This window comes from Salvelinus namaycush, chromosome 30 (assembly GCF_016432855.1).
Source record: "Salvelinus namaycush isolate Seneca chromosome 30, SaNama_1.0, whole genome shotgun sequence".
Taxonomy (NCBI): domain Eukaryota; kingdom Metazoa; phylum Chordata; class Actinopteri; order Salmoniformes; family Salmonidae; genus Salvelinus; species Salvelinus namaycush.
This window is the reverse complement of record NC_052336.1, coordinates 29,329,419-29,355,200: the sequence shown is the minus strand read 5'-3', so window position 1 is coordinate 29,355,200 and position 25,782 is coordinate 29,329,419. Positions and strand designations below refer to the sequence as shown.

General features: G+C 44.1%; 1 protein-coding gene across 1 annotated transcript in view; it reads left to right on the top strand.

The window, feature by feature from the left end:
- The window catches only part of LOC120024916 (LARGE xylosyl- and glucuronyltransferase 2), a 94,426-nt gene that overhangs the window by 26,589 nt on the left and 42,055 nt on the right, over window positions 1-25,782 (top strand). The window contains exon 2 of the mRNA XM_038969283.1: window positions 14,194-14,302. The gene's annotated coding sequence lies outside the window, so the exon portion shown is untranslated. The remainder of the gene's footprint in view (window positions 1-14,193; window positions 14,303-25,782) is intronic.

Below are 25,782 nucleotides of genomic sequence, written 5' to 3'. Positions count from 1 at the left end.
TCTGTCATGTGACATAAACACAGACCAGAAAATAATCACCCACAAAACACAATGAAAAACAGGCTACCTTAATATGGCTCCCAATCAGAGACAACGACTGACACCTGCCTCTGATTGAGAACCATACTAGGCCAAACACATAGAAACAGATAACCTAGACATACAACATAGAATGCCCACCCACATCACACCCTGACCAAACAAAACATAGAAACATACAAAGCAATCTATGGTCAGGGCGTGACAAAGACCATCTACAGTGCATTCGGAAAGTATTCAGACCCCTTGACTTTTTCCACATTTTGTTACATTACAGCCTTATTCTAAAATGGATAAAATAGTTTTTTTTCCCATCGCCAATCTACACACAAAATCTACACATTTTTGCAAATGTATAAAAAAAACGGAAATATCACATTTACGTACATATTCATACCCTTTACTCAGTACTTAAATGAAGCACCTTTGGCAGCGATTACAGCCTTGAGTCTTCTTGGGTATGACCTTATAAGCTTGGCACACCTGTATTTGGGGAGTTTCTCCCATTCTTCTCTGCACTACCGCTCAAACTCTGTCAGGTTGGATGGGGAGAGTTGCTGCACAGCTATTTTCAGGTCTATCCAGAGATGTTCGATCGGGTTCAAGTCCGGGCTCTGGCTGACCCGCTCAAGGACATTCAGAGACTTGTCCCGAAGTCGCTCCTGTGTTGTATCGGCTGTGTGCTTAGGGTTGTTGTCCAGTCAGGTCCTGAGTGCTCTGGAGCAGGTTTTAATCAATGATCTCTCCAAGTGGGATGTTTTACTGAGGAGTGGCTTCAGTCCGGCCAATCTACCATAAAGGCCTGATTGGTGGAGTGCTGCAGAGATGGTTGTTATTCTTGAAGGTTCTCCCATCTCCACAGATAAACTCTGGAGCTCTGTCTGAACTCTGAACCTTCGGGTTCTTGGTCACTACCATGACCAAGGCCCTTTTCCCCCGAATGCTCAGTTTGGCTGGGCGGCCAGCTCTAGGAAAAGTCTTGGTGATTCCAAACTTCTTCCATTTAAGAATGATGGAGGCCACTGTGTTCTTGGGGACCTTCAATGCTGCAGAAATGTTTTTTGCTACCCTTCCCCAGATCTGTGCCTCGACACAATCCTCTACGGACAATTCCTTCGACTTCATGGCCACCACAGGTGGACTCCAATCAAGTTGTAGAAACCTCTGAAGATGCACTTGACCTCAATTTCGAGTCTCATAGCAAAGGGTCTGAATACTTATTATTTTTAATACATTTGCAAAAAAATTCTAAAAACCTGTTTTCATTTAGTCATTATGAGGTATTCTCTGTGTGTGTGTGTGTGTGTGTGTGTGTGTGTGTGTGTGTGTGTGTGTGTGTGTGTGTGTGTGTGTGTGTGTGTGTGTGTGTGTGTGTGTGTGTGTGTGTGTGTGTGTGATGTTCATGTCAGCATGAACTGACATGTTGTCCACCTAATCAACGGATCAGAGAATCCATCTAGTACTGAAAGCATAAGCTACAGCTAGCTAGCTCTGCAGTGTATAAAATGTGGTGAGTCGTTGACTCAGAGAGAGAGAAAGACAATAGTTGAACAGTTTTGAACAAATTAATTGAGTTATTTTTATTTGTTTTACATAGCTAGCTTAGGCTACTCAAATAGAGAGGGATGCTATGTTAGCTAACTGGCTAAGACTATTCAACATTAGAACTTACAAGTCAAGGTAATCTTTTGGTTTTATTAATTTATTGCCACGAGGCCCGCCGGTGTAACTGCTAAACTGCTTTCAGCTAGATGCAGGCAAGAGTGTGCAAGATGGTATTGAATGGAGGTACCTGTGCACCTACCTGTGCACCTACATTGTCAACTTTAATTCATAGCTAGGTTGTAGCCACCTCATGATGGATACAGGGAGTATCGCGTAGTACTCTCAACCTATCAATGTTACATTGAGTTGGGTGAATGGAATATGAACGACGTTCATCCAACATGCTGTAATAGAAATAAGGCCAAGCTCATAAAGGAATGATCATCCTCCCTCATCTTAAACAGCAACGACCGCCACTGGTGCAGCATCACCCAACCTCACCCACACCCCAAGATATTTGTCTTTCCCATAAGTGTGGAACAGTCTGTTCACAACCAGGCTAGTTGTGATTCCCTCCCTTCCTCCCTAATCTCTGTCTCTCCCTCTCCTTCCCTGTGATTCTCTTTTTTGTCCCTACTTTCTCTTTATCTCCCCTCTCTCTCTCTCTCCTGTGAACCCCAAATATGATCTGAATGCCATTTCTCCTAAAGTGGCATAAAGGATGGCAGCGTGGCTGAAGAGAGCAGCCACAGCTAAATTCTTTTCTGACTACAGAGGCCAGGCGGGGGATGCCGAGTAAGGACAAAGTGACAAGCTAAATTGAGGACGAGAACTAATTAAATATTTCAGGAAGGTCAGGGGGAGCAGCTGCTTTCTGCATGGGAGTGCGTGTGTGTGTGTGTGGATGTGATGACTGAGGTTTTATGTTTGGTTGTTCCTATAGTTCCATTCGGACTGACATTCTGTGCAGAGAGCAACACAGAGGAGAACATAGGCAGGGTGACACATGAAGGGTTGCAGGGTAACGCAGAGGGAGGGAGGGTAAGATTGAGAGGCAGAGTGAGAGAGAGGCAGAGTGAGAGAGAGGCAGAAAGATAGGGGAGGAGAGACAGAGGATGGAATGGAGAGGCAAGGTAAGGCTGAAGACTTAAAGACCTGAGCTTCCTTCTCTCTCCTCTCTTTGCCTCTCTCTTTCTCTATTAAATTCAATTAAATTCAAAGGGCTTTATTGGCGTGGGAAACACATGTTTACTTTGCCAAAGCAAGTGAAATAGATAATAAACAAAAGGGAAATAAACAATAAACAATAGTGGGGCGGCAGGTAGCCTAGTGGTTAGAGCTTTGGGTCAGTAACCAAAAGGTTGCTATTTCGAATCCTTGAGCTGGTAGGTAAAAATCTGCCTTTCTGCCCCTGAACAAGGCAGTTAACCCACTGTTCCTAGGCCATCTTTATAAATAAGAATTTGCTCTTAACTGACTTGCCTAGTTAAATAAAGGTACATTATTTTACAGTATGTACATTACACCCACAAACATTCCAAAGGAATACTTTTCAAATGTCATATTATAGCTAAATGCAGTGATGCAACGATGTGCAAATAGTTAAAGTACAAAAGGGAAAATAAATCAACATACATATGGGTTGTATTTACGATTGTGTTTGTTCTTCACTGGTCGCCCTTTTCTTGTGGCAAAAGGTCACAAATCTTGCTTTTGTGATGGCACAATGTGGTATTTCACCCAATATATATGGGAGTTTATCAGAATTGGATTTGTTTTCAAATTATGTGTGTAATCTGAAATAAATTATGTCTCTCTAATATGGTCATACATTTGACAGGAGGTTAGGAAGTGCAGCTCAGTTTCCACCTCATTTTGTGGGCAGTTTGCACATACTGTAGCCTGTCTTCTCTTGAGAGCCAGGTCTGCCTATGGCAGCCTCTCTCAATAGCAAGGCTATGCTCATTGAGTCTTTACATAGTCAAAGCTTTCCTTCATTTTGGGTCAGTCACAGTGGTCAGGTATTCTGCCGCTGTGTACTCTCTGTTTAGGTCCAAATAGCATTGTAGTTTGCGCTGTTTTTGAAATAATTCTTTCCAATGTCAAATAATTATATTTTTGTTTTCTCATGATTTGGTTGGGTCTAATTGTGTTGCTGTCCTGGGGCTCTGTGAGGTCTGTTCGTGTTTATGAACAGAGCCCCATAACCAGCTCTCTCTAGGCAGTGTTAATATTGATGATGTGATTGGTTTCATAAGCACTTTTAACCTGGTCTAAAAGACTTGCATGCATGTGTGGGTATAAAGGGGTCTGAGTCATAGTGATAGTGTGTGGTAGGTACACTCCTCCACTTCTACACTTCTCTGCCTCTGTTCCTTCTATATCCACTGTGTATGTGGTCTATATTTATATAGCTGTAGCAGGGTAAGCCCATGCGTGACTGGGGTATGTTGTGGGTGTCTGGTGTCGTGTCTTTGGCTATGCCGGATTAAGTGATATTACATGCTATTCTATAAAATCCTTTCTCCGTAATTAATATTACCTGATTGAGCTAATCATGTAATTAACTAGAGAGTCGGGGCACCACGAAATAATATTTATAGAGCTGTTATCTTCCAAATAAACTCTTAAAGACCTAGTAATATTTTACATCAATAGCAGTCAATATTAATTGTCACCTTAATTCAGTCTCGTCTGAAAGTTGTAAATTCTTGGTTATCTTCATGAACCCTGGCTAACAAGTTGAATCAGCAATACAAAATTGGGTTTAATTATTTATTTACTAAATACCTAACTAATCACACAGAATTACATATACACAGAATGAATCATACCTTGATTACAAATTATGTCATAAAGGAAAACGTCCCTAGCGGGCGGAACAGATATGACAGCTGGTTACACAAAAGAAAAGGGGGCTGGGTTTGAGTGAAAGAGCGGGAAGACTTGAGGAACCAAGGGAGAAGCCATGCTATCGTAAATACAGTATCTTCTTCTAAATTACTTTGGAAAAGGAAAATGCTATAAATATTTACTCTGAGCTGCGCTTCGGTAGGTTGGTGGTAGATGGAAGGCCGTGTTGTCCAACCGAGTCCTTTGAAGAATGTATCTGCTGGTAAATTGGATACGTTGTAGTAACGTCGTTGTCTGGTAGACGGGATACTCTGTCTGTTCTTTCCTAATTTACGTTTGCAGCTGCTGTTGCTAACTCAACGTCTAGGAGGTATCACTTCTGTAGTGAATAAGAGTTCAAAGTTCATACCATTCGCAACCAAAGCTCACGCTGATGTTGGCTTAGTTCTGTAGTTGACATGTTAGTCCTTTTAACGCAGAGGCTGCAGACCTCACGTACTTGGAACAGGAGGTTACATTTTCGTCAAGGCTTTATATAGTGGAGCGAGAAGGGTGTGTCTGAAAAGTTTTATAACCCATGTCTCTTCACAGGGGCGGGCCACTGATTGAGCAGAGCCCTAACCTTATGAAAACCCAAATCTCTCATATGGAAGCAAAAATGACATTTCGTCTCTTCACCAATAATTTTATATTCAAACATTTAAATTGAACAACAATTCCATGTGACTCCGATAACTACAATGTGCAGACTTTCCACTGTAGAGTTTATGTCATCCTATCATTGATGAGAATGTCCCAGATGACACACGAACTGACATCATATTCATTAAGTACCACCGCATATGTTCAATTGGTCGGATTACCAGAATATAGTTCATTTCCCCCCACCTTCTGATTTTCCCAGAATCTCTATGTTAACCACGGGGTTTTCAAATTTCACATCAGTAGGGTAGAGAGAGGAAAAAAGGGGAGAAGAGGTATTTATGACTGTCATAAACCTACCCCCAGGCCAACGTCATGACATTGGTTTTGCAGTGAACAGATAAGGCTTCTCACCCACTTCTAACCAGACTATAAGTTACCTGTGTTCGTGGTTATTACATTAGAACAACGAGACAGATATTTCACCGGATGGTAGTGAGAGGAAGCCCAGTGGCCGGCAGTGGGAGAAGATGGAAAGAGGGGGATTTTGTCCGACATTCTGAACATTTTCTCATCAATATACAGTGGGGAGAACAAGTATTGGATACACTGCCGATTTTGCAGGTTTTCCTACTTACAAAGCATGTAGAGGTCTGTAATTTTTATCATAGGTACACTTCAACTGTGAGAGACGGAATCTAAAACAAAAATTCAGAAAATCACATTGTATGATTTGTAAGTAATTCATTTGCATTTTATTGCATGACATAAGTATTTGATACATCAGAAAAGCAGAACTTAATATTTGGTACAGAAACCTTTGTTTGCAATTACAGAGATCATATGTTTCCTGTAGTTCTTGACCAGGTTTGCACACACTGCAGCAGTGATTTTGGCCCACTCCTCCATACAGACCTTCTCCAGATCCTTCAGGTTTCGGGGCTGTCGCTGGGCAATACGGACTTTCAGGCTAGGCCACTCCAGGACCTTGAGATGCTTCTTATGGAGCCACTCCTTAGTTGCCCTGGCTGTGTGTTTCGGGTCATTGTCATGCTGGAAGACCCAGCCACGACCCATCTTCAATGCTCATACTGAGGGAAGGAGGTTGTTGGCAAAGATCTCGCGATACATGGCCCCATCCATCCTCCCCTCAATACGGTGCAGTCGTCCTGTCCCCTTTTGCAGAAAAGCATCCCCAAAGAATGATGTTTCCACCTCCATGCTTCACGGTTGGGATGGTGTTCTTGGGGTTGTACTCATCCTTCTTCTTCCTCCAAACACGGCGAGTGGAGTTTAGACCAAAAAGCTCTATTTTTGTCTCATCAGACCACATGACCTTCTCCCATTCCACCTCTGGATCATCCAGATGGTCATTGGCCAACTTCAGACGGGCCTGGACATGCGCTGGCTTGAGCAGGGGGACCTTGCGTGCGCTGCAGGATTTTAATCCATGACGGCGTAGTGTGTTACTAATGGTTTTCTTTGAGACTGTGGTCCCAGCTCTCTTCAGGTCATTGACCAGGTCCTGCCGTGTAGTTCTGGGCTGATCCCTCAACTTCCTCATGATCATTGATGCCCCACGAGGTGAGATTTTGCATGGAGCCCCAGACCGAGGGTGATTGACCGTCATCTTGAACTTCTTCCATTTTCGAATAATTGCGCCAACAGTTGTTGCCTTCTCACCAAGCTGCTTGCCTATTGTCCTGTAGCCCATCCCAGCCTTGTGCAGGTCTACAATTTTAACCCTGATGTCCTTACACAGCTCTCTGGTCTTGGCCATTGTGGAGAGGTTGGAGTCTGTTTGATTGAGTGTGTGGACAGGTGTCTTTTACACAGGTAACGAGTTCAAACAGGTGCAGTTAATACAGGTAATGAGTGGAGAACAGGAGGGCTTCTTAAAGAAAAACTAACAGGTCTATGAGAGCCGGAATTCTTACTGGTTGGTAGGTGATCAAATACTTATGTCATGCAATAAAATGCTAATTAATTACTTAAAAATCATACAATGTGATTTTCTGGATTTTTGTCTTAGATTCTGTCTCTCACATTTGAAGTGTACCTATGATAAAAATTACAGACCTTTACATGCTTTGTAAGTAGGAAAACCTGCAAAATCGGCAGTGTATCAAATACTTGTTCTCCCCACTGTATATATTTTTTTATTTAACCTTTATTTAACTAGGCAAGTCAGTTATGTCATAACTCTCCTATGACGATCTGAAGGATCAGGTTACAGTGGGTCCTCTCTACAGCGTGCTCTCTCTCGTAGAAGGGGAGAGCGGGAAGTCTGCTGTTTTATGACGGTCATAAAATGCGCTGCCTCTATGCTCTGTAGTGTTTGAGATTGGAATGTAAACTGTGGAACACAGAGAGGCCCTTGCACATCAAATGTTTTAATAATTAAACAATATTTCTACTTTTGAGAATGTGGGAGTTAAGGAACAATCCTGTCAAAGTTGTTTCATTTGGAAGGCAGGAGACCCACATTACTGTACCTCTGTTTGTCTGTGTACACTTTAATTATCAGATTTACATCTAGATGTTGGATAAAATGAATGAGTAAATATGAAACTATTTGTGAAAAGATGTAATGTGATGTTCGCCTTCTAAATGAGAGTATGTATTTTTATACAAAGTTTAACTAGTCAGTGTCCACGCCCCCGTGAGGCCAAGGAATCGCCCATTTTATAAAACCACTTCCTACAAAATGTACATGAGGTCAGAGAACGCCGGGACGGGGTCCCCACATTGGAATGGATACAATTCTATAGGCCATTAGATCACAAAATATGGAGCTGATGCTACATGTTGAAATGGTTACTAACTACAACTCTATAGGCCCAGGAGACCAGAGGGTGTGTAGTGTTGACTACACGGCTGGAAATGGTTCAACTCTGAGACTATCGATCACTACAGAATAAGAGCAAATCTTAGACGTATAATTACTAGTCTGCAGCTGAAAATTACTTAAGTCTAGTACGAGAATACTGACAACCGCGGAAGCATCTATTCTATGCAACGACCATCTGTATGCCTGATGTATCCATTACGACAGACACTATCCAGAATTGCTGGGAAATCGACAACTACGAAAGACATTGACTCTCTGATGAACTGACTCTCCAGCAGACAGACCGGCGATTCCAACAGAGAAGACAACAACATACGGGCGTAAATATATACATTGCAATTATTTTCGAATGACCGGCCATTCATGTGCAAACGATTAGCATTTCAATGAATATAATTATCAACTGTGTGTAGTGAATCCATTTTGTCTTTCCTGCTTTTTATCTGTCCCCACCCCTTTCCATTGTCTACCAAGCCATCATACCGATTTAGCCCACTAGGGACTTATCAATGCATTGTGTTAGTAATCAATAACTATATTGTTTGTTTATGTATTTCTGTGATTTGATTAGTTAGTTCGTAAATAAATAATTAAGCCAATTTGTATATCGCTGATTCATTATGGAAACTAGGGTTTGTGCAGATATCCAAGGGTTTGCGACGTTCAGTAATGAGAACTGATGAGGTAATAATGATACATTAATACAAGACTGTACTCGATAAGATATGAAAATATCTGAAGAGTCGATTCGGGAAAAAGAGCCTCTATAAACATTTTCCCGTGGTGCCCCGACTTCCTAGTTAATTAAAGTTTACATGATTAGTTTAATCACGTAATAATAGTTACACATAGAGAATTGATTTGATAAAATAACAGTCTTCACATTCAATGATAGTTACAGACTCGACAGATAAGAACAAATTCTTATTTACAATGACGGCCTACTGGGGAACTGCGTTGTTCAGAACAACAGATTTTTACCTTGTCAGCTCAGGGATTTGATCCAGCAACCTTTCGGTTACTGGCCTAACGCTCTAAACACTAGGCTACCTACCAACCCAATCAATTTTCTGTTCCCAAAACTAGAATCTGTTTACTCTGTTTACCGTTTGCCTAAGTTTTTTTTTTTTAATTGCATTGTTTAGAATGAGTGCAAAGGCGAATTGAGTTATTGCACACTCGCACTTCAGAGTAGGCGTTCCCTAACGGGAATATGCAAATGTGTGCTAGAACGCGCCAATAGGATCTCGCTAGCTAGTGCTTGGTGATGCCCACCTCCTTGCTTGTTCTGCCCAATATGACTCATTTGTTCCCATTTGAAACGATGGGCTGTGGTCTATCTTGGTTAAGTTGTTACAGGGGAGGGCCTCCAGAGAACAGACAAACTCACTCACTCACTCGCTGGTGGAGGTGAAAGGAAGCTTAATTAGAAGCCAGTTCAACTATCTTAAAGTAAATTGCTTGTGCTTGTTTGTGCTGGGATGCACACTAAAAAGATAAAAGAAAGAAAGGGGGAAAACAAAATAATGATAGGGAGAGGGAGAAGGAAACATGGCAGATGGGCAGCAGGTAGCCTAGAGATTTAAAGCGTGGGGCCAGTAACCGAAATGACTATGGTGAAAAATCTGTCAGTGCCCTTGAGCAATGCACTAGAACCCTAATTGCTCCAGGGTCGCTGTGATAACGGCAGACCCTGTGAACCCACTCTCCGAGGGTCTCCGGGGGAGTTGGGGTATGCAAAAACCACATTTCCAATTCACACATGCGTATAATACACACACTTGTACACTTGAAACAGGACAAATATAAGCACCCACACACGCACTATTAATGTTACCCATAAATAATGCAAACTGTATTTTGCCGGCGCTCCTAAATTCGGCGCCCCGAGCGGACTGTGTGTGGACGAGTCAGAGCCCGTCAGACTATGTGTTTGTTTCTTTGTGTCTGTGTTATCTCTGTATATTCTATACATGCCTGTGTGTGTGCTTCTTTGAGTGTTTGTGTGTGAGTGCGTGAGATTGCTGTCTTTGAAGACATTTTAGCCTAATGCAATTCCATCTCAGTGGAGGGAGGGGGTGACTTCAAGCTAATTCCCTGGTAAATGTCAAACCCAGGTTCTTTGAATACATGTGTGCATCGTAGAGTGTTTGCGTGTGTACACGTGTCGTTAACATTGCTGTGTGACCGACACGAACTCAGTCTCCCTTTTGAAATTCAACGTTTTATGGACAAACATACTTTTTTAACTGTTTAGTTTTGGCATTCATTCCAGCGGGTTAGGGCTAAGGTTTTGGGATAGGATTAACACACACACACACACACACACACACACACACACACACACACACACACACACACACACACACACACACACACACACACACACACACACACACACACACACACACACACTGGAAACACAAGGTGCTGGGATTCAGTCAGGTTGTGTATGTATGTGGGAAGAGTGTGTGTGTGTGTGTGTGTGTGTGTGTGTGTGTGTGTGTGTGTGTGTGTGTGTGTGTGTGTGTGTGTGTGTGTGTGTGTGTGTGTGTGTGTGTGTGTGTGTGTGTGTGTGTGTGTGTGTGTGTGAACCTTCCCCTTTTACCACACTCTGATACCTTGACTGTTAGTTTGGTGAGAATCACACCTCTTATCGCCATAGACATCACACGCCAGTGTGTGTGTTTGCATATGTGTGTGTCTGTCTGCGCATGTGTACTTGCGCTTGTGTGTGTGTCCTAGCCTTTTGTCTGCTGCTGTTCCCTTAGGGGTGCGTTCAGAGGCTAGCATTCATTCACACTTGACACCATATCCAGCTGCATCCACAGAGAGTGCGGTTGGATCGGTGACAATGTGTTGAATGCAGCTATAGTTTTATAGGGTTGCTAAATTGGACCGAGCTCATTCTGAAAATCCTCTTCAACTTCATCCAGGTATTCAACAATCTCCCAGAATAGCTTTACTGCTCACCAGGTGGTAGAGCCCTATTCTGGGAAGCCCAATGTAGCAACCCTATATTGCTAGCACACTGGTGTGGTCGTTGTTGCGTCGCTAACTGCATTGACAGTGGGAGATGTGCTGTGGTGTGTGCTAAGCTAAAGAAGTGGCTGTGGGAAATTGCTACTGTTGCGCTGTATGCTAAGCTAATTTAGTTGTTGTGCTGCTTTGGGAGCTACGGCTACTGCTGTGCTGTATGCTAAGCTAATGTAGCACTGTGCTACTTTGGTGGACATGGGTGTAATGGAGTAGAGAGAGATTATCTTCATTATCTCTGTGGTCGTTCCTGAAGAGACAGCAATATCGCGTTAGCTTTAAATGGGATTGTTCTTACGGGCAGTGTGTTTGTGTGTGTGTGTGTGTGTGTGTGTGTGTGTGTGTGTGTGTGTGTGTGTGTGTGTGTGTGTGTGTGTGTGTGTGTGTGTGTGTGTGTGTGTGTGATTTTTTGAGGGATACAGACACACACACACACACACACACACACACACACACACACACACACACACACACTGGAAACACAAGGTGCTGGGATTCAGTCAGGTTGTGTATGTATGTGGGAAGAGTGTGTGTGTGTGTGTGTGTGTGTGTGTGTGTGTGTGTGTGTGTGTGTGTGTGTGTGTGTGTGTGTGTGTGTGTGTGTGTGTGTGTGTGTGTGTGTGTGTGTGTGAACCCTCCCCTTTTACCACACTCTGATACCTTGACTGTTAGTTTGGTGAGAATCACACCTCTTATCGCCATAGACATCATACGCCAGTGTGTGTGTTTGCATATGTGTGTGTCTGTCTGCGCATGTGTACTTGCGCTTGTGTGTGTGTCCTAGCCTTTTGTCTGCTGCTGTTCCCTTAGGGGTGCGTTCAGAGGCTAGCATTCATTCACACTTGACACCATATCCAGCTGCATCCACAGAGAGTGCGGTTGGATCGGTGACAATGTGTTGAATGCAGCTATAGTTTTATAGGGTTGCTAAATTGGACCGAGCTCATTCTGAAAATCCTCTTCAACTTCATCCAGGTATTCAACAATCTCCCAGAATAGCTTTACTGCTCACCAGGTGGTAGAGCCCTATTCTGGGAAGCCCAATGTAGCAACCCTATATTGCTAGCACACTGGTGTGGTCGTTGTTGCGTCGCTAACTGCATTGACAGTGGGAGATGTGCTGTGGTGTGTGCTAAGCTAAAGAAGTGGCTGTGGGAAATTGCTACTGCTGTGCTGTATGCTAAGCTAATGTAGCACTGTGCTACTTTGGTGGACATGGGTGTAATGGAGTAGAGAGAGATTATCTTCATTATCTCTGTGGTCGTTCCTGAAGAGACAGCAATATCGCGTTAGCTTTAAATGGGATTGTTCTTACGGGCAGTGTGTTTGTGTGTGTGTGTGTGTGTGTGTGTGTGTGTGTGTGATTTTTTGAGGGATACAGACACACGCGCACGCATATCTGTCTCATACAAAATACTCATCTCACACAGGTCGCACTCTTAACACGCACAATTGGCCTACACACCAAACTCACTCACTGCTCTCAAACTTGGCCAAACTATAAACCTCAATTTGAGAGGTTTTATTCTGGATTTGTATATTGGAAACTTAAAAGTTTCCTTATCTTTGGCCTGTTAACTTATTGTGACTACATCCAAGCTCTCTTGTGCACAAGGAAGTAATGTCATTCGAAACAGCAATGTACTTTTTGCAGTGTTTGCTGCTAGCAGTAAGAAGTCATCTTTTTAAATCGCCTTGTTGGAGCCACCGCTCTCCCTCTCCCATTCTCTCTTCTCTCTTTCCCGCTTCTTACTCTTCTTTATCTCCCTGCCCCTGTCTTCCCTTGTTCTCTCTTTCTCTTTTTCTCCCTCTCTCTCTCTCTCTCGCGCTCTTTCTCCTTCTTACTCTCTTTTTTCTTTGATTCTTGCCTCTAATTAACTTGTGTCCATATGTACAGCCAAGACCCTGCTTGATTGATGATGAGTCAGAGTATCGGACTTGAATGACTGAACTGCTTGATTAGAGGGCAGTGCTGTCTCTACTATCTCCCTGAGTGTGTTATCTGTGTAATATGTCAAGAGACACTGATCTTCCCTCCCTACCTATCCCCATCTCTCCCTTCACCCCTCCCTCCCCTCCTCTTCTTTCATCTCACTTCACCCCTCCTCTCCCCCAGACAGTGTGGCTCTGTTTACCTCCCATTACCACTGGTCGTATAGAGCTTTACAGCAGCATTTCCATTATGGGCCAATCTGTCCCAGTCATGTCACCATCAGTGGGCTGTTACCACACCGGGCTGCTTTTAACAGGCAAACAATGGCAACACTCCAGCTATTAACAGTCAACAGGAGGAGAAGAATAGACGGAGACCTCATGTGGATCTGAGAGTGTGTGTGTGTGTGTTTGATTGCATGCGTGCGTGCGTGAGTGTGTGTGTGTGTAGCTCTGGGTGTACCTTTAATGCTTCAGGCCCCTGCTGTCAGTGTCTAGTATGGAGACTGTTGTGTAGGTGAGGATGTGTCTACTCCGAGTACAGCAGGGCCCAGGGCCCAAAGGCAGCCATTTCTGGAGCTTTTGACAGAGGTCACGTCCTCTAAGAAGGAGATGGCCATCTGGAAACACAGCAAGGAGGAGAGAAGGATGGGCGAAGGACATAATAGATTTATTCTGTTACTTACTCTCTTTGCTCTCGCTTCCATCTTAAAATACCCCACTCTTTTCAGCCTCCCTCTCAGTCTCTTATAATGTAGTACCATGTGACTTAGACACTCTCAAAGTCTGTAATGAACTCTCATTCACTGTCTTTATTCACTGTATGTCTGGGAAACATATTTATTTTGATTTATTTAACTAGGCACGTCAGTTAAGAACAAATTCTTATTTATCATGACGGCCTACCCCGGCCAGACCCTAACCTGGACGACGCCGGGCCAATTGTGTGCCGCCCTATAGGTCTCCCAATCATGGCCGGCTTTGATACAGCCTGGAATGGAACCAGGGTCTGTAGTAACACCTCTAGCACTAAAGTGCAGTGTCTTAGACCACTGCACCACTCTGGAGCCCATGTAATTCTCTCCGTTCTCTGGCACACTTGCGCACACTTGAAAGCGCTGTAAAAAAATGTTTTTGAATATAACATATACTAGGATTGATTGATTAATCAATCTCCTGTTGTTATTGGTAATTTTGATTAACTTGTGGGCTACTCGTGATCCATATCCCTGAGCATGATTTGATGTTATTTATCTTTAGCTGTAATGCTCACTTGTTTCCCTGTTTCTTTCCAGGTTGAGAGAGGGAGGAGTTCCCTCTTGTTTTACCAGGCTGACCAGTGAGGTCTCTTAGTATTGAGGAGTTGCTTTTCCCATTGAAATGGAATTTCAGAGAGCGAACCTGGTGAGTAACCAATGGGAATTCTGGAAGGGCGTGTGCCTGCGTGCCTGTGCGTATTCGTGTGAATGTCCGTTTCAAACTGTAGCCTGTTTCAAACACGTATAATATGGTCCAAGCAGCCTCTGTGCAGCAGCGCCAGACTGGTTCTTTCTGCTGATATCTGTGTCGTCCCCTATCTGTCACCTGAGATTTACTGTGCTGTCAAATCAGTATCCTTGATCTTCTGATTTTGTGTGAGGACAATGTTTTATACACTGATCTTTACAGGAAACCTATTGATCGTAACAGTCCCTTGAAAAACAGTTTTCCCTACAGCCAATTCTGTCAAATCAAAATAATTTGCAAAAAAACCAATCAGATTCCGACGGAAATATGCCTGAGACGCAAAGAAAATTCAAGGAGAGGGGGTACAAAAATGGTCCCGATTTAATACTGCCATTGAGAAAATTCAAAACAAATCGAGACAAATCTCTTTCAAGGACAGTCTGGGAAAAAGAAGCATTATTGCGTTCTAACTACCCGCTTTTCAAAGTGCTCTGAACAAGTTGAGGGAATTGTCCACAAACATTGGCCCATTCTAAGATCCGATGACAGTATCGGTAATGTGTTTTTCGGACCCTCCCTTGGTTGTATTCTCATGGGGCAGAAATCTCAGAGATCAATTGGTAAACTCTGATTTACCACCCGAAAATATCCCTGCACAACTTTTATTTGCGCCTCTACCGGATGGAAACTACAAGTGTAATGGCTGCGTTCCAATGCAATGGCACTTACAAATGTAGATCCTTCAAACACTCCCAAACAGGGAAACAGATCCCCATCAAAGGTGTTATCACCTGCTCCACTAAGGCAGTTATTTGTCTTATAACTTGTCCTTGTGGTAAAAATGATATGGGTAAAACAAAGCGTGAATTAAAAGTACGTATCTCGGAGCATCGTAGCACCATTAGGTGCAAAAACTCGACTTACCCAGTTGCCGACCACTTTTTGGAAGAAAACCACTCGATTTCGTCTCTGCGTTATATCGGCATTGAACATGTCACCCTCCCTAGGAGAGGGGGTGACCTCGACAATTTATTGTTAAAACGAGAGGCTGCCTGGATCTTTAATTTAAAGACCCTTGCTCCCTTCGGTCACAATGTAGACTTTGATCTGAAGCCATTCTTGTGAATATTGTGATTTTGCTATTGTAAATGTTTGTAGGCCTATGTAGCCAAATTGTATCTATGATCGTATGCTATCATTCACGTTTTTTTGTATATTTTTATATCTAAGAATGAACCAATGATATCAGGCCACACCCGGCCATGATTGCAGACACCTGTGTGTGTCCTTTGACAGTATATAAACTAGTGACCGGCAGTGTTTGTCATTATACTCTGAAGACAGCTTGTCTGTCGAAAAAGTTGGATATTAGGTTATTAAATGATTGCATCTGAGCTCCTAGACTGTGCGGCTCTCCTTTTCTTTTTTAAGTGTTCTACTCTGCTAGCCAGCACCTCGTCTAAACAGGCGCGCGTTTCCTTCGCCTCCAGATCCCCTATTTGTCAGCCTGCTGTCCGCCTGGCCTCCATTGCTTTGATCCAAGCACACTTAACATTGCTGCAAATGGCTTGGATTTTATATTTGTCCTCATTAAACATTTAAAACACAATCTATATTCACAGCCAGATGTGGTGATGTGTGGGTAACTTTGTGTTGTGTGTGTGTGTGTGAGTGATGCGGTCCCCGCGGTTATGTCCAGGGGGCAGGTGCATTTAGGGTCACGAACAATTGTGTGGATGAAGGGCGGGTTGAATAAAGAGAAAGCAATAAATGTATCATTCATGTGCAATTTATATTTATGGGCTATATTGAGGTATTTCTTTCATTTATTTTGGGCTATCTGGCATTATTAGTGCGTAAGCTTTAGGGCCTCCTTAACAGCTTCTACCCCCAAGCTATAAGACGGCTGAACAATTAATCAAATGGCCACTCAGACTATTTAGATTAACCCCCCTCCCCTTTGTTTTTACACTGCTGCTACTCGCTGTTTATTATCTATGCATAGTCACTTTACCCTTACCTAACCCCACACATTGACTCGGTACTGGTACCCATTTTATTTTTGACTTTAGTTTCGATTTTATTTGTCACGTCCTCTGCATCCATTTTGCTGTCATGTGTTACGGTGTTCAGAGTTTGATATAACCGATTTATTGATGTGATTATGATATGCTATAGGTCAGGCCCTATTGTGCCCTATTTGGACTGGATTCGTTTTACTGGGGGAGGTCGGGTAATGTAATCCTATGCACGAGCACAAGACAGAATTTGAGTCCCGTCTGAACCTGCCATGGCAGTCATTTTTACATGGCAGGAGAGTAACAATTCCAGCCAGAATAACCTACTGTTTTGTGGGCTAACTACTAGTCCCGTGCGAATCGACTTCCCTGTTTCAAAAGAAACGTCTGAGTTTGACAGGTGTTGATTGCGGTTTGCTGCGCATAAGCTACAGTATATATGAATGGCCTACATGTGGCCTGTCAACTTTCACAGTGAATGCTTTTGTTAATATGTTCTGTGCGTATGAATTGAATATTGCCAAATATATTTAGGCTGTTTAATGCAACCCTTGCTGTTAATAGATCGCAAAGCAGCATTCAACTGACCTAAACGTTTGGAAATGATCATTTAACTTTCTCGACCCATAGCCTTTTAACTGTGTTTAACTCACATCTGAAGGCTGGGGGGCATTTAGGACGTAATGCGGATCACTAAAGTATCCTAATGATTATGATCACACTTCCTCAATTAAATATTATCGCGACACTATACCAAAGATGTTTTGCTCTGGTTTAGAAACTTGGGACCCAAGTTCGAGTCATCAGTGTGGCCCTATCACCTGAATATGTTGAAATACTGTATCTTCATGCCTAGAATAAAAAACTCCAGGCTTCCGTCCCAATTTTAAAAAATAAAATAAAAATTTCAGGGAGCAGTTTAGAATAAACTAATCCCGTCCGAATCGTCCTCGGGAATAATGGACATTCTGGAGTAACAATTACATAGTCAACATTCTCCAGTAATACTAGTCCCGTGTGAACACGTCTTTGGTCACGTGCATGCGATGCTTACATGTGGCAAGTAAAGGGAGCAAGTGTTGAGGGAATAGGGAATGTTTTTCCTCAACAAATGAGGGATTTCGGTTACAGAACTTTTCAGTCACAAATGGCTGTAATTATGTTGCAGCGTCAGCAACACGGACAGTGTGATAAAGACTGGTGTTCTGTGGTGGTCGTTGCAGCAGGGAGGAGAGGGAGACAACGGGTGCTAGTCACACAGTTACTCGCTGTCTTTTTTTTATTAACACGGTGCAGCAAGTCTGAGCCTGGCCCGGCACAATCAAATCAATTGCTGGTCGGACTCCCCCTAGTCATTTGTCTGTCTTATTTATTTAATCAAAGAGTGTGCTTAAAGCACCAGACAAGCTCGGTGAATATGGTTGATTTGATTGAAACACATAGGGTGTGTCAATATATGGAGAAATCACGTTTTAAAAATGTTGACTAATTAATTGGTCGAAAGAACAGACGACTCTTGGTCGACTAAGATATATTTTAGTTGGGGACAGCCCTAGTGAGCATGCATATGTGGGTGGGTGCATGTGTTCGTCCTTTGTTAAACACACTCTCTCCCGGTCGTGCTGTGTGACAGGCTATATCCTGTGAGACTCGTATAAGGTCTCTGTCAGGGCATTGGATCATAAACAAATCGTTCACACTGACATGCGGGTGGTGGGGATCTGATGTGGTTCACAGGCTCTCATAGGCCCTTAACTCTACTAAAACACACACACACACACAGCATCCCACTGGTCCTCTCCTCACAGGAGCCAGACACATAATTTCAGAGCTGACCGGTTAGGCACAATACCTCTCTCGCCCCGACCCCTACCTCTTGACCTCAGACCCCTGACCAGTGGAAGTGGAAGGCGCTTATTGTCTTTACCACTGCCTGATTGGCTCTCCCACAGGGCTTAGAGGGTCAGATGGTGTTCTGACTATACACTTTGCACACAGGGGAGGGTAGAGTATCTCAGAATATATCAGAGCCTGCTGTGCTGTGTGCTTATGGGCAGTGCCATGCAGTGGGGGTTGTGTATAGGTACACTAAGTGTACAAAACATTAGGAACACCTTCCTAATATTGAGTTGCACGCCCTTTTGTCGTCAGAACCTCCTTCATTCGTCGGGGCAAGGGCTCCACAAGGAAGTCAAAAGCGTCCCAGAGGGATTCTGTCCCATGTTTGACTTCAATGCTTCCCACAGTTGTGTCAAGTTGGCTGTATGTCTTTTGGGTAGTGTGGACCATTCTTGATACACATGGGAAACTGTTGGGCGTGAAAAACCCAGCAGCGTTGCTGTTCTTGACACTCTCAAACCGGTGCACCTGGCACCTTCTACCATTCACCTGGTCAGTCTATATCATGGAAAGAGCAGGTGTTCCTAATGTCTTCTGCACTCAGTGTATATGTTTTAGGGATGGTGGAGGGCAGGGGTGTTATAGGGATGGAGATGGGAGGCAGTGGGGTGGAAGTTTTAAATTGTCCAGTGTGTGAGTCCACCAGTAGTTATTGACAGGGATAAATGCTAACTGTTTGTTTAGATTGAGGGAGTATATGAAGAGTTTATATACACTTTTCAAGTTTTTTTCTTCTTCACGGTAACCAATTGGTAGTTACAGTCTTGTCCCATCGCTGCAACTCCCATACTGTCTCGGGATAGGCAAAGGTTGAGAGCTGTGCATCCTCCGAAACACTACCCAGCCAAGCCACACTGCTTCTTGACACAATGCCCGCATAACCTTGAACTCAGTCACACCAATGTGTCAGAGGAAACACCGTACACCGGGCGACCGTGTCAGCGTGCATGTGCCCGGCCCGCCACAGGAGTCGCTAGAGCGGGATAAGACAAGGACATCCCGGCCGACCAAACCCTCCCCTAACCTGGACGACGCTGGGCCAATTGTGCGCCACCCCATGGGTCTCTCGGTCGCGGCAGAGCCTGGACTCGAACCAGGATCTCTAGTGGCACTGTAATGCAGTCTGTAATGTGGCCTCCACTCGGAAGGCCACTAACCTTTATTGTTTAAAGAACTTAGGAAAGAGATCAGTGTGTTTTTTTCACTATATAATCATGGAATTGGGTTGTTCAATGACATACATTTATTTGTTTAAAATCTATCATATTTCATGGTTTCAATTCAGAGAGACAAATAATCATGTTTAAAAAAAAAAAAATGCTATGTATCCGCCTCACTCTCAAGAAATAAGTAGTACTGCTAGGTTTTATAGAGTGAAATGTAACAAATAACAACATTTTTAATAAAGAACCGTGCAAATGATACAATTGTGACATCAATGTGTATTTATTTTTTGAAAAAATAGTTCAATACAGTAATTTGAGATCTGTTTCACCTGTCAACTGTCCTTGTGATTGTCTCCACCCCCCACCCCCCCCAGGTGTCTCCCATCTTCCCCATTATCCCCAGTGTATTTATACCTGTGTTCTCTGTTTGTCCGTTGCAAGTTCATCTTGTTTGTCAAGTCAACCAGGGTTTTTGTTCTCGGCTCCTGCTTTTCCCAGTCTCTCCTTTTTCTCACCCTCCTGGTTTTGACCCTTGCCTGTCCTGACTCTGAGCCCGCCTGCCCCTGACACTGAGCCCGCCTGCCCCTGACACTGAGCCTGCCTGCCCCTGACACTGAGCCCGCCTGCCCCTGACACTGAGCCCGCCTGCCCCTGACACTGAGCCTGCCTGCCGTCCGGTACCGTTGCCCCACCTCTGGTTTACTGACCTCTGCCTGCTTCGACCTCTCTATTGCCTGCCTCTTTTGGATTATTAAACTATTGTCAATTTGACGTGTCTGCGTCTGACCTTGATTCCTGATACATTTAGCAGATGTTTTTAGCCAGAGTAATTTACAGTTGCATTCATCTTAACTTAACCTGCATTCATCTTAAGATAGCTAGGTGAGACAACCACATGACACAGTCAAACATACAGGATACGAACATTCCATTCCAGCTTAACAATGGATATATACCGTAAAAGAAAATAAACGATTTTGATACACATCGAAAATGAGTCATATTTTACACACATGAACATACCCATAAGCAATCATTTCTGATGAAAAAACACAACTGTGAAAAATTGGTTGACATTGCGTTTTGGAAATAAACTCCTCATATTGAAAGAGCAAAAAATAGGGAAGAGATTAAAAGAGAGGAGATGTGATTCGTACAGGCTCATAATGGAAGTCTCTCCTATCCCCAAAGTAAGCATCCTCATCCCTTCCTCATCACCCCTCTCTACACGTCTGCTGTCCTCATTGTCTCTCTTCCCCTCTTTCCATCTGTTACACTTCTCCCTCTCTCCATCTCTAAACCTACCTCCACCCTCTCTCCTCTTCTCCCCTTCTTATTGCCCTTACTCCCTTCATCTTGTCCATCTTATCCTCTCCTCCTCTCTTCCACCTCTCGTCCACTACTCTTTCAGAGAGATAAATGCCTCTCATCTTCTGCTTTGGAAGGTAAGAAATGGAGCTTCTACTCCACTGGGGAAATAAACTCCCACCCCATCCTTAATCATCCTTCTCTCCACTCCTCTCATCTCCTATTCTCCCCCCGTAGACAGTCCCTCTTTCTTCTCCCTTTTCCCATAAGGCCTACTGTCACACGTCCATCTCTCTTTCGCTCTCGCTCGCTCTCTCCCTCTCTATTCCTCTTATTTCTCTCTCTCAGATGAGAAACCCGCGCAGTTTACTCTCTCATACATGGAGATGTTCTCTGATATTACACGTTCTTTATGTTCATGATCTCTGTTTTTAGCGATTCATTTATTTTCTTTAAGTGCCGGCCAACTTTGGATGATTAACTACTAAGTTAAGTTAATGATGGTGTTGTTTTTTGAAGGCTGTACCGACTTCAGACGGGTGCCAAGACGCATCGTGTTCGTAAGAGTCCCATCTTTCGATAGAGGGGTCATAATAGTTTGTAGGCTAAACCGTTCGGACGCGACAGATGATTTTGTTAGAAGACAGATTTTGTTATTATGCTCTCTCTCTCCTCTCTCTATTTGTTTCCTTCTATTGAATTATACACTGAGTGTACAAAACATTAGGAATACCTTCCTAATATTGAGTTGCACATGCTTTTGCCCTCAGAACAGCCTCTACTCGTACGGGCATGGAATCTACAAGGTGTCGAAAGCATTCCACAGGGATGCTGGCCCATGTTGACTTCAATGCTTCCCAAAGTTGTGTCAAGTTGTCTGGATGTCCTTTGGGTGGTGGACACAAACCGGTGTGCCTGGCACCTACTACCATACTCCATTCAAAGGCACTTAAATCTTTTTTCTAATCTATTCAAATCAAATTGTATTTGTCACATGCGCCGAATACAACAGATGTAGGCCTTACTGTGAAAAATAACTAATAGTTAAAGAGCAGCAGTAAAATAACAGTAGCGAGGCTATATACAGGAGGTACCGGTACAGAGTCAATGTGCAGGGGCACAGGTTAGTCGAGGTATTATGTACATGTAGGTAGAGTTAAAGTGACTATGCATAGATAGTAACCAGAGAGTAGCAGCAGCGTAAAAGAGGGGGTGTGGGGGACAATGTAAATAGTCTGGGTAGCCATTTGATTAGCTGTTCAGGAGTATTATGGCTTCGGGTAGAAGCTGTTAAGAAGCCTTTTGGACCTAGACTTTGCTCTCCGGGACAGCTTGCTGTGTGGTAGCAGAGAGAACAGTCTATGACTAGGGTGGCTGGAGTCTTTGGGAATTTGTAGGGCCTTCCTTTGACACCGCCTGATATAGAGGTCCTAGATGGCAGGAAGCTTGGCCCCAGTGATGTACTGGGCCGTACGCACTACCCTCTGTCGTGCCTTGCGGTCGGAGGCCGAGCAGTTGCCAAACCAGGCAGTGATGCAACCAGTCAGGATGCTCTCGATGGTGCAGCTGTAGAACTTTTTGATGATTTGAGGACCCATGACAAATCTTTTCAGTCTCCTGAGGGGGAATAGGTTTTGTCGTGCCATCTTCACAACTGTCTTGGTGTGTTTGGACCATGTTAGATTGTTGGTGATGTGGACACCAAGGAACTTGAAGCTCTCAACCTGTTCCACTACAGCCCCGTTGATGAGAATGGGGGGCGTGCTCAGTCCTCCTTTTGCTGCAGGCCACAATCATTTCCTTTGTCTTGATCGCGTTGAGGGAGAGGTTGTTATCCTGCACCACACGGCCAGGTCTCTGACCTCCTCCCTGTAGGCTGTCTCATCGTTGTCGTGATCAGGCCTACCACTGTTGTGTCGTCGGCAAGCTTAATGATGGTGTTTGTTGTCGTGCCTGGCTATGTAGTCATGGGTGAACAGGGAGTACAGGAGGGGACTGAGGACGCACCCCTGAGGTGGCCCCTGTATTGAGGATCAGCGTGGTAATGTGTTGTTACCTATCCTTTCCACCTGGGGGCGGCCCGTCATGATATCCAGGATCCAGTTGCAGAGGGAGGTGTTTAGTCCCAGGGTCCTTAGCTTAGTGATGAGCTTTGAGGTTACTACGATATGTTCACCCTCTGAATGGCACACAATCCATCTCAATTGTCTCCAAGCTTAAAAATCCTCTCTCATCCCCTTCAGCTTTACTGATTTGAAGTAGATTTAACAAGTGACATCAATGAGGGATCATAGCTTTCACCTTGATTCACCTGGTCAGTCTATGCCATGGAAAGAGCATGCTAGACCTAGAAGCACAGACAGCTCAGCTGCTGCTGCAGCAGTCAAGTGCAGTGGAGTCACGAAAAAAACCAGAGAGACACACACAGACACCAACAGATGTACTGCCAGTTTTATGTTTTGTCTCTAAATTATAGTGTAATAGTAATTAACCCTTAGGATAGTAGTTAGGCTTTTATAAGGTATCATGAACCAATGGTCATCTGTTAAGTCATTATTCTTCTTTATCTGGTATATGAGTCTATTCATTCACAACTAGAATGTTGCTAGGCAGCGGGATCCCCTGGTCTTCTGGTACCAGTGCTGTGGGACAGGAGGCTTAGCGGAGACAGGTCAGAGGTGAGTGCGGTGGAGGTAGGAAGTAGCCAGAGAGACACAGATGTACTGCTAGTTCCTTAATATGTTGGCTCTGTATGAAATCGTGACAGACTGACAGTGACAGCAGAGAAGATACAGAGACAGACTGCGCAGAAGGGAGGCGACAGAGGCACAGTTGTAGTGGTGAGTTGTACCTCCAGTGGTTTCTAACACGGAACCCAAACCGGCTGCCCACGTGCGCCATCGTGCGCTATCGTGCATAAATGTATTTTGTCCCCCCACACCAAATGTGATCACGACACGCAGGTTAAAATATCAAAACATACTCTGAACCAATGACATTCATTTGGAGACAGGTCGAAAAGCATTAAACATGTATGGCAATTTAGCTAGTTAGCTTGCACTTGCTAGCTAATTTGTCCTATTTAGCTAGCTTGCTGTTGCTAGCTAATTTGTCCTGGGATGTAAACATTGAGTTGTTATTTTACCTGAACTGCACAAGGTCCTCTACTCTACTAATCCACACATAAAACGGACGTTTCTAGTCATCTCTCCTCCTTCCAGGCTTTTTCATCGTTGAACTTATATGGTGATAGCATCTAAACTTTCATAGTATTACCACGACTACCGGCAAAACAGTTCGTCTTTCAATCACCCATGTGGGTATAACCAATGAGGAGATGGCACGTGGGTACCTGCTTCTATAACCCAATGAGGAGATGGGAGAGGCAGGACTTTCAGCGCGATCTGCGTCAGAAATAGGAATGACTTCTGTTTTAGCCCTTGGCAACGCAGACGCTCGTTGGTGCGCGCGAGCAGTGTGGGTGCAATAATTGAATAACATAGATTTCTAAATGTATTTTGCGACGACGTGTCCGGTCTGGTCAGCATGTGAGTGTTGTATTTGTCTTAAACATGAGCTGGTTAAAAAGAGCTGGTTAAAAAAGGAGGAGGACTATGTTTCACTGGTCACTGGTACAGTACATTTTGAAAAACGCTGTACTAGTGTGCTGCCTATGTTATGTGTAAGTAACGTGAGGGGGGCAGGTGTGGCTAAAATGCCAGGGCAAATTGTTGTGTGTGTGTGTGCGCATCCGCGATTGAGTGTCTGTCTATGTGCGTGTCTGTTGCGTGTGTGTTTGTAGCAGTTATCTGTCTTGCTCGGTGGTGCTGAAAGCCAACCCATTAGTTGTCTCTGCGGGGGAGAAAGGCAGTGATCAGATCAGCCCAGTGTCTGCAACTCCTATGGAGAAGAGATTAGCTGTCTGGCAGTTTGTTTATCCTGTGTTTTTAACACAGTAGCAGCCTTCCCTGCCACGCCTCCTTCTGAAGGTAGAGCAGACAAGTGGCACTGAGATGGGGCTACGGTGTTAATCATAGGACGCACGGAGGCGTTCCAGAATGTTTGTGGAGGGCAAATACAGCCCCCGCCCACCTAACTCCTCACTATTTCCTACCCACCTATTTATGTGGAACACACTTGGGAGCCAGGGAAACCTAAACCATGTCATCTCCCTTCTCTCTCTTCCCCTTCCCACATATTTTATGGTGGTGGGGAAACCCAAACCTGGGCCCTGGCCACTCTCCCCCGTCTTGCCCCAACCCCCCCCCCCCCCCCCCCCCCGCCGCCCTGTTTATGTCGGACCCCCTGTATGGGTGTTGTGATGGGGGGACTTTAGGTCAGACCTTTAACCCCATAATTAGGAGATAAGCAGACGTGTTAACCTGCAATAGTCATCCGGTTTGACAGCCACCGGATCCTGAGACAACATCACTGGACACTGATCTAAGGTCAGTTCCTTGCTGCCTCTCCCCTAATGGTTAAGGTCAGGAATGGCGGAAGGTAAGCTGATCCTAGATTTATAACTGTGCCTATGGGTAACTTCTACCCAAAGCAACCAGAAGGAGAAAGAGCACTGGAGACGAGAAGAAAGCAGTGAAACCAGTTCAACTGCACTAAAGGTCCATTAGCAATGTGAAACCTTACAACTGGTGGCTGTAGAAGTACTGTATGAATCACTGTCCATTTCATCAGGGTGTTTTCTTTTTGGTATTGGTATAGAACGGCTAGTGCTGCTACTGTCTTGGTTTAGCTTGGAGGCTCAAAGGGAAGCTGGTGCTCTAGGGACTAAGATTGAATTTCAGGATATAACTTTTCTCTCTCTCTCTCTCTCTCTCTCTCTCTCTCTCTCACACACATACATACATATCCCTGTGACTGGCCTTGCATGGGTAGATACAGTAGTGTTGTGCTCCTGTGTAAGAGATAAGTAGTGCGTAAGTAATAATGCCAGAGAAGCCGGTGTTTGGAGGATATATTGGCACAGGTGTCGTTAGGCCCGAGATCGAGCTATTAATGCAGGATACTTAGTATGTATCCATAAAAATGA